The following is a 10138-nucleotide window of genomic DNA, read 5'->3' on the forward strand; positions in this document are numbered from 1 at the left end:
AAATTAATTCCGTCGACAACGAATGAAACACATCCCTAAAACTAGTTGAAGCAAAACATTAATCAATGATATTTTTAGGGAGTAATTTTCCAAACCACAATAGCTCTAAGCCATTGTGTGTGTCCAAGGCCATACTATTTTTGTATACGCGGTATAGTAAAATGGTTTTTGCTTTTACCGATTATCCTCCCATGTTAATCCAGATAACAAAATGTTAATTTAAAGTCTTATTGCAACTGAATTTTAATTTTTACTTTTCGGACTTGGCTTTGAGTAATGGTGACACATACCATGTTTACAGTAAAAATGAGAATTATATTCCAGACACCGTCAAAATGTCAAACTTTGTATTTTTTTGTATTGTTTTTAAATAATTAACTGCAGTTCATTTATTCAACCTCATAACAGGATCATACTTAAAAAATTTATGATGAATGAACAGACGTTCATTAAATATTGAAAAAAAAACCTAAAATTACTCATGCCTAATTTGCATAATAATATCATAAATACATAATTAGCTGTAATTACCTAATTTGCATAATAATTTTATGTATATAAAAGATAATAAAATAAAAAAAAAATATAAAAATATAAAAAAAAAAAAAACCGCACCTTTATATCATGTACGGTTTTCTATTGGCATCAATTTTGCATATTAATTAGCTGAACTTAGTCATTTTTGAGATTTAATTTGTCTGCAGATTGGCCGAAATTGCTAAAATAGTATATTTGGTTAATTTATTATAATTATTCAATGATAGATTTTTTAATTTTGTTTTCTGTAACGAAGTCAGGAAAGATATGCATTTAACATGTGATATTTAAATTAACGCTGCTTTTTCAAGCAAGCGTCCAAATATACCTTCAAAATGTGCCAATTTTGTCATTACAGCCATTTGTGGCAGGATTTCATTCCATCTACGAGCATCTTTAAATTGACACTACGTCACAATGCATTGACCGATTTCAATTCTGTTTTTTGTTTTTTGATGCTTTAATAAAGCTCAATAATGTAGGAACATTAAATAACATGTTTCTGCTGCGATTATTTTTGAGGTGATATGCCTACTATTAGGCGACGAAAAAAGAAAACCCTGTTCTACGGGCCCGCCCGACCCAGATATTGAACAAATTGGGAAAAAATTTCCTGTACAAATGTTTCGACAATTTCAGGAACAATTTTTTTTTTGTATTTTCCCAAATTGCAAATATTTACAGATTTTGGTGATTTTTTGGGTCATCTCCAAACAAAACAAAAAAAATCCCGACCGACCGACCCTACTTGAACAGGTTTTCTTTTTTTCGTCACCTTAATGCCATGTTATCACATTTCCATAAAAATAGATTAGTATTTCTTTTCCATAAAATGTTAGCTTTTACTGTCAGATATAACCCCTTTTAATTTTGGGCGGGACAACTGAGGTAAAGCAAAGAAAACTGAAATTTACTACCAGCGCAGATGTCACCAATGCATGTCACGCCTTCGGTTGTGCTAATGTACAGGCCTTTGATGTGTGTGTGTACCATCCCGTGTATGTACGGGGACTGCTCTATAATCCGACGCTTCTATAATCCGAAGGTTCTTTAGTCCAAAGGTTCGCTAGTCCGAACATGTGTTCATAGCATTCGCTAGTCCGAATTTTAAAAGAGGTTCTCTAGTCCGAAAAAAAATTAAAAGAGGTTCTTTATTCCGACGGTTCTTTATCTCGAAGGTTCTATAGTCCGAATTTTAAAAAAGGTTCCCTAATCCGAATATTAAAAGAGGTTCTTTAATCCGAATTTTAAAAACGGTTCTCTAGTCCGAATATGAAAATAGGCTCTATAGTCCGAATTTTAAAAAGGGTTGTATAGTCCGAAATTGCAAAAGGGTTCTATAGTCCGAAACGGATACCGTGTTCTTTAGTCCGAATCAGTAAAAAGGCTCTATAGTCCGAATTTTTTATAACATTAACATTTACTGCGCCCTCTAGCTAGATAATAGCAGAGTTTATGGTAAACGGGATGACGCTACTTTTGCCCCCCGTCATCAAAAACAAATCCTGCGTTCGCGCCTGATATCCCCAACTTACTGTAAACAAAGATCCTAAAAATACGATATTTGCTCCAAAAATGTTGACATATTTTTTACACCATCAGAAACGAAAAGAAAAACAATGAATGGAACGAAAATATAAAGAAACCTGAAGAAGTACAAAAAAATACACACAAAAAAAAAAACAGAACAAAAGAAGGAAATACACAATGAAAGAAAATGAATGAAAGAACAAATGAAACAACTGAATAAAGACTAAAAGGAAGTCCAAATGAAAGAACAATGAATACAAAGATAATGAACAAAATAATGAACATTAAGAAAGAACAAGGAGAAGAAAGAAAGAATATAATAAAGATAGAACAAAAGAAATTTGAATATAGAACAAACAAAAATGAGAAAGGGATTTTAAGAAAGAGCTAATGAAAAAAATATCGAACGAAATCAAGAATGAATAAATGAATGATGATTTGACACTGAAACAAATGATGAAAATAAAATTCGGACTATAGAACCTGTTTACCAATTCGGACTAAAGAACACGGTATCCGTTTCCGACTATAGAACCCTTTTGCAATTTCGGACTATAGAACCTTTTTTTAAATTCGGACTATAGAGCCTAGTTCCATATTCGGACTATAGAACCCTTTTTAAAATTCGGAATATAGAGCCTATTTTCATATTCGGACTAAAGAACTGTTTTCAAAATTCGGACTATAGAACCTTCGAAATAAAGAACCATCGGAATAAAGAACCTTCGTAATAAAGAACCTTTCTTTCTTTCTTTCTTTCTTACTTTCTTTGTATTGTTATGCAGATCTATATCTTTATTTTGTGTTTCCTACTTTTTTGTTTTCTACGTTCTAATTACTTAATATTGACACCTGATTTTGTTACATGTTGTATATTTTGATTTCTTAATGTCAATTGGTGAAAATAAATACATCTGCAATCCATGATTTCCTTATCATTATATTGATGTTTTTGTTTCCTTTGTTCTTATTGTGATTGAAGGCCGTGAGTGATACGTATGAATACGTTTAATTTGTAATCAATTTCACATTACGTGCTGTGCTGTGGTTCACCGGTTTCGAACAGGAACTTTTGTATAGTGTTCAGTGCGTGTGTTTTTATGTCGCGTCTTTTCTTACCCTTAAACTGTTCATTCCAAGCAAACAGAAGAAAAAAATTACAGCAGATTTCTTATTTTTTCGAATTCAGTAACATTCTGTCTTGAAGCAAATTCTTTGATAACGTGAAAATGTATGTATTTCTGTATTTAAAAAATTAAAGAGATAACTGTAAGAATAATCAAAATCGAGCAACGCGTTATGATGATGTGGTCATTTTTTATCATTATTGATAGGCCATCTTTTTGATGTACTCGGACAGTCATGTTCAAAATTCTTGGGACACTTGTTCATATTTCGCGCACGTAGTTAATTAAAATCGTCCATGTGAAGTTCACCATACGATATTTAAATTGTATAGATTCTAACGTATTTCGAACCCCCTCCTGTCCCCCCAGTGGCGTAACTCCTATGCGCTCTGGGGGCGGATACCATGGCTAAGGGGCACCCACGCCTGGATACCATTTCGACACGATGATAATACTTTGTTATAGGAAAGAAGTGGAAACTTATGATCCACAATGCATAGAATAACTCTTCATTTGGGTGCCCCCATCCGGTGACGTGCCACCTACAACACAAAATTTTCGCGCGCTTCGCGCGCATTACAACATAAATTATCATTTGAAAGACCAAAATTCAACTTGATTATACCAAATTAGTGGTATTTATGCACATTTTTATGCGCCCGCCCGCAACTATTTTAGAAAGAGGGGGAATTTTGTATTCTTGCCCCAGGGTGCCACAACCGCCTAGCTACGTCACTGCCGCTAGTGACGAATGATCAAAAGTAAAGACATTGCAGAAGATGAAAACTTTTTTTTATTAATATGAAGTTCATTGAAACATGAAATAAATTTGATCTGAAACACTATTTGTAAGTTATTCGGTAGGTAATATATGGCTTTCAATACCAAAATTGATTTGCTCTGCACCAACCCAGCACACCCTTGGTCATGGGCACTCGATCTACTTTTGCCCCGGGCACCTTGAAACCGGAGTTACGCCACTGCCCCCAGCAATGTTGGAGCAAACATGTTATACCTCTTTCAAAATCGAGGCGTTTGGTAATTCGAACTTGGTCAGTTCCCCCGGATCACGATGTCCAACAGTAGAGGCGCGTAGCGCCGACATCGAAGCGTGCAGCGCCGAGGTGTGTTAAGGCGCGTAGCTCCGACATCGAGGCGCGTTAGTCAGATTGCTTGTACATGGTATAGTCAGACCTCATAATTATTTGTGCTATTGGGCAGTGGCAGAGGCTCGATACTAGAGCTATTTGGTAATTGGTATACAACATTGAATTATCCAAAAGTTCCTGGGTTTTGCACGCACTTGACTGTAGGCTACTGTGCTGTAATTTCGTTCTGTTAATATTAACAGAAGGTAAATACAAATTTGTCGATATTTCTGCAAAGGAAATAAATTTGCAAGAATTTATTTCTTTTGCACACAAACATTATGTAGCTAGAGGTTTCCGGTGGTATAAAAATATAAACTTATTATAAACTGACTAAGAATGAGAGTGCGCTAAAATCCACTACGATGAAATATTGGACCTGCCTATTGTCTATCACACGGTAGAGGATAATAAAAACAAAAATTATTCTATATAAATACTAATATAGATTTGACATTTAATATGGAATATTTTTTCGCAAAAAAAGGGGTCTGTATAAACCGCACTGGCTAAATATTAATTGGGGTGTGTCTGGAGATGGTGTAAAATAATTGTTTGATAGAAAACGTGCTTTCCATGACTTTACATTATGGTGATTATAATGTAGCGAATTTGCCTAAAATGGCGGATTTAGGGAGGCTGAATTTGAGCTTTGTGGGGGACGGTGCAACATTGTTCTGTTATTATCAAATTTATAGTGATTTGAGGTGATATTTCCTAAACTTCGTCAACAATTGGCATTCATCAGAGCTGAAATACACTTCCAATGTACCAATTTTTTGAACATGGGATGAGCTTAAAATATGGCTCTTAAAAGTAGTGCGTACTCAGAAAGTTTGAATGACCACCTTGAGGTCAAATGTTATAAACTTACGGTAAAAACACAACTGCGCGGATTCTTGGTTGTCCAAGGAACTCATGCTGTTTCTTTGTGTACAGTAAGTTTATAACATTTGACTCCAGGGGTTCATTCAAACTTTCTGAGTGCCTACCACTTTTCAGATCTATATTTTTAAAGCTCCTCCCATTTTCAAAACTGGTAGATTACAAGTGCATTTCAGTTGTGACGAACCTCATTGGTATTTAGGTTCAGTAAATATCACTTCAAACCTCAATAAATTTAATAATATCAGAATAATGTTGCTCAAATTCAGATATTTTGCCCCCACAAAAATCAAATTCAGTCTCCTTAAATCCGCCATTTTAGGCTAATTCACTACATTATGAGCGCCATAATGTCAGCTAATGGAAAGCACATTTTCTGTCAAATAATTACTTTAAACCATCTCCCGACACACCCCATCAATATTTACCCCGTGCGGTTTATGCAGACCCCTTCCAGACAAGTCTTGGAATTTTGGGGAAAATATTCCATACTAAATGTCAAGTCTGTACATTGATGTTATCGGCGATGAATCAAGGAAGTCACTATTATCGCATTTATATTTCGATAGGTCTTGTGGTTCTCAATGACAAGAAAGAAAAGGAAAAACCAATCTAAAAACAACTTGACGCGTTTTGCAATGGCAGACGATAATTCATTCACAGTGTAGTGAGATTTATCTGTGTATTTATAGATCCTACGCTCTTTATATCAAATTTGTCTGTTCTTCTTGAGTGAATTTCTTTGTTTCACAGCTATTACCAAACATGAACAAATTAATACAGCGTGTCAAAATATAAACTCAAAACAAGCAAACAAATGCAACTGAAAACGTCTGATTTGCTCCGAGAAGTTGTAGTTTGAGCGAATTGTTACCAGGATATTATAGCGCACAGAATGACGATATTCAGCTTCCAGTTTGGTGTTGGTAAGATACGTCATTTATGGGCCATTCTCTGTAAACCGATCCAGTGTCACAGTGTCGTAGGTGTTTGAGTCAGTTCCATACTTCATAAGTATAATCGTCGTAAATGGTTGGGGTCTAAATAAACTATAGAGGCCTTGCATGTGACGTATCATCCCGTAAATATGGCGGACTACTCAAATGCATTCAACAAAAGCATGATTGCAATCTACCGTGACAGTTCGTCTCACACACATAACCCTGCACTACGATCAAATAGGTTGATGACAACATTTGATTGAATGGACTGCACTCCGCCATAACTACGGTGAAGGACACCGGCTCAAATCCTTTGTTTGGAGCCAATCGATAATTTCATGCAGGGCCTCTATACAATGAAGATTCAAAACCGCGTGCGCAGCCAAAAACTTCTGACTTTGCACAATATCAGTTTTGAAGTACTTATCTAGAATTTTATAAGCAAATAATATGTTTTCATGTTGAAAGAAGGCGGCATGATATTAAAACTGACATGAACACATGTCGCAACTTTTGAAATAATTGCGTTACCATAGTTTGGATGCAGTGTTAATGACTAGAATTTTTTTTTTATATTCCTTATCTCTTTTACAATTAGTAAATGATCTACGAGGCCAATTTGAGAAGAAATTGGGATCTACGGTGCAATTTGAGAACACATGTGATCTTCGAGGGTTATATGAGAAGAAAAATGGACTACAGGGCAAATTTGAGAAGAAATTGGGATCTACGAGGCGAATTTGAGAACAAATGTGATCTACGATGGTAATATGAGAAGAAAGGTGGACTACGAGGCTATTGAGAACTGAGAAATTGGGATCTACGAGGCGAATTTGTGAAGAAATGTGATCTACGAGGGTAATTTGAGAAAGAAAGGTGGTCTACGATGCTAATTTGAGAAGAAATGGGGATCTACGAGGCTAGTATGTGAGAAGAAACGTGATCTACGAGGTTAGTTTGAGAAGAAAAGGTGATCTACGAGGTTATTGAGATGAAAGGTGACCTACGAGGTTAATTTGAGAAGAAATGGGGTATACGAGGTTAATTTGAGAAGAAAGGTGGTCTACGAGGCTAATTTGAGAAGAAATGTGGATCTACGAGGCTAATATATGAGAAGCAAGGTGATCTACGAGGTTATTGAGATGAAAGGTGACCTAAGAGGTTAATTTGAGAAGAAATAGGGTATACGAGGTTAATTTGAGAAGAAAGGTGGTCTACGAGGCTAATTTGAGAATAAATGTGGATCTACGAGGCTAATATATGAGAAGAAAGGTGATCTAGGCTAATTTGAGAAGAAATGGGGATCTACAAGATTAAGAAAGATGATCTACGAGGGTAATTTGAGAAGAAAGTGATCTACGAGGGTAATTTGAGAAGAAATGTGATCTACGAGAGTAATTTGAGAAGAAAGGCGATTAACGAACCTAATTTGAGAAGAAATGGGGATCTACGAGGCTAATTTGATAAGAAAGTGGTCTACGAGGGTAATTTGAGAAGAAAAGGATCTACGAGGCTAATTTGAGAAGAAAGGCGAGCTACGAGGCCAGTTTGAGAAAAAAGGTAATCTACGAGGTTAAAGTCATAATGTACGATCTTATAATAATGAATTTGGTTAATTTTTTTCAAACCTGATTTTTTGGCATATTTGTAATGTTTACACATGTCACAACTTGCACCTAAACGGAATCAGCCAAATTTGTTGTGTTCGTAGGTAAACAGAGCAAAGTTCGACATAAAGTCATAATTCAAGAAATTATGACTTTATGTCCGCCCATAGAACTGCGTGTTAAACGGCCAAAATAACAAGCAGTGTTTTTTTCACATTACCTCGTTATTTCAGCTCAAAATGGACAGAAACCATTCCCGATCATTATTACTAGTATTATTTCAGCATTTTGAGTATATAATGACAAATTCAAAATTTGAAGGAAATCGTACATTAAGCCTTTAATTCGAGAAGAAATAGGATCTACGATGCGAATTTGAGAAGAAAGGTGGTCTAGGAGACTAATTTTAGAAGAAATGGGGATCTACGGGGCGATTTTGAGAAGAAAGGTGATCGACGAGGCTAATTTGAGAAGGAAGGTGTTCTACGAGGCTTAATATGAGAAGAAAGGGGATCTACGAGGCTAATTTGAGAAGAAAAGTTATACACGGGGCTAATTTGAAAAGAAAGATGGTTCACGAGGCTACTTTGAGAAGAAAGGTGATCTACGAGCCTAATTTGAGAAGAAATGGGATTTATGAGGCTAATGAGAAGAAAGATTATTCACGACTCGACGCTAATTTGAGAAGAAAGGTGATCTACGAGGCTTAATTGTAAGTTCAGGTAATTTTTCAGTAGGGTTGGCAAAGGTCAAAAAATAGATTTTGCTTATACCTTGGGATGTTGAAGTACTTTGGTAGTGTGTTACAGTGACGGGCATTATTCGTCCATTTTTTGCTTGTTGCCATGGTAACAGGCAATTCCTACTTTTAAGCAGTTTTCAGTAAATTTCGGGGTAAAAAAGGTTAAATTTACCCTATGTTGGCGTTCTAATTGCAGCAACACAATTGTGCAAAACCAACTGTTACATGATATAGATCAAATTCCATACTTTACGAAAAAAAATTAAAATGTTTTGGAAAAAACGTTTTTATGTCTTTTTTGGAACTGGCAAAGTTTTCACATATTGAAAAATGTTATATTTTACCCCATATTTACATCGAAATAAATCTATATGCCGGAGCACTCTGGATATTAATCTTATAGGAGGTGGTGAAGGTGACTTGGCCCAACTCATATCTGATGAGAACAGCTTGTTGAAACACACTTTTTTCATAAGAAATGAGTAAACCTAAGACTCCTTTATGATAAAGATATGGAGAGATACAGGAAACATGCCTTAGTGATCATTGTAACAATTTATATAATATTTTTGTATAAATCTCTTTTTTTATAATTTACCGAAATGCATCATTTCTGGGCAACACTGCTTTTTCATATACAATATAACAAACTTTTCTCATCAGGAATTAGTGCGCCTAAGACCCCTATATCATAAGGATATGGAGAGATGTTTTAAAATCACCAAAATGCATCTTTTCATGGCAACACTGCTTCCAATCTATACAAGTGCCCAAGCTGTTCTCATCAGATATGAGTGGGGCTAAGTCACCTTCACCACCGCCTATAAGATTAATATCCAGAGTACTCCGGCATATAGATTTTTTTCGATGCAAATATGGGGTAAAATATCACATTTTTCAATATGTGAAAACTTGCAGTGTTGCCAGTTCCAAAAATGACATAAAAATGTTTTTTCCAAAACATTTTAAACTTTTTCGTAACGCATGGAAATGGATCTATATCATGTAACAGTTGGTTTTGCACAAATGTGTTATGCATTGCTGCGATTAGAACGCCAAAATAGGGTAATTTTCACTTTTTTTACCCCGAAATTGACTGAAAACTGCTTAAAACTAAGATTTGCCTGTTACCATGGCAACAAGCAAAAAATGAACGAACAATGCCCGTCACTGTAACACACTACCAAAGTACTTCAACCCCCTAAGGTATAAGCAAAATCTATTTTTTGACCTTTTGACCTGAAAAATTACCTGAACTTACAATTAATATGTGAGAAAGATGATCTGCGAGGCTAATTTGAGAAGAAAGGGGATGAGGCTAATTTGAGAACAAATGGATCTACGAGGCTAATCTGAGAAAAAATGAGAGCCCGGGAAGGGGATCTACGAGTTTAATTTGAGAAGAACAGTGATCTACGAAGGTTAATTTGAGAAGAAAATGTGATCTACGAGGCGAACTTGAGATGAAAGGTGACCTACGAGGCGAATTTGAGAAGAAATGGGATATGCGAGGGTAATGTATGAGAAGAAAGATGATCTACGAGGTTAATTTGAGCAGAGAGGTGATCTACGAGGTTAATTTGAGCAGAAAGGTGATCTACGAGGTTAATTCTATTACCCC

Source organism: Amphiura filiformis, chromosome 15 (assembly GCF_039555335.1).
Source record: "Amphiura filiformis chromosome 15, Afil_fr2py, whole genome shotgun sequence".
Classification (NCBI taxonomy): Eukaryota; Metazoa; Echinodermata; class Ophiuroidea; order Amphilepidida; family Amphiuridae; genus Amphiura; species Amphiura filiformis.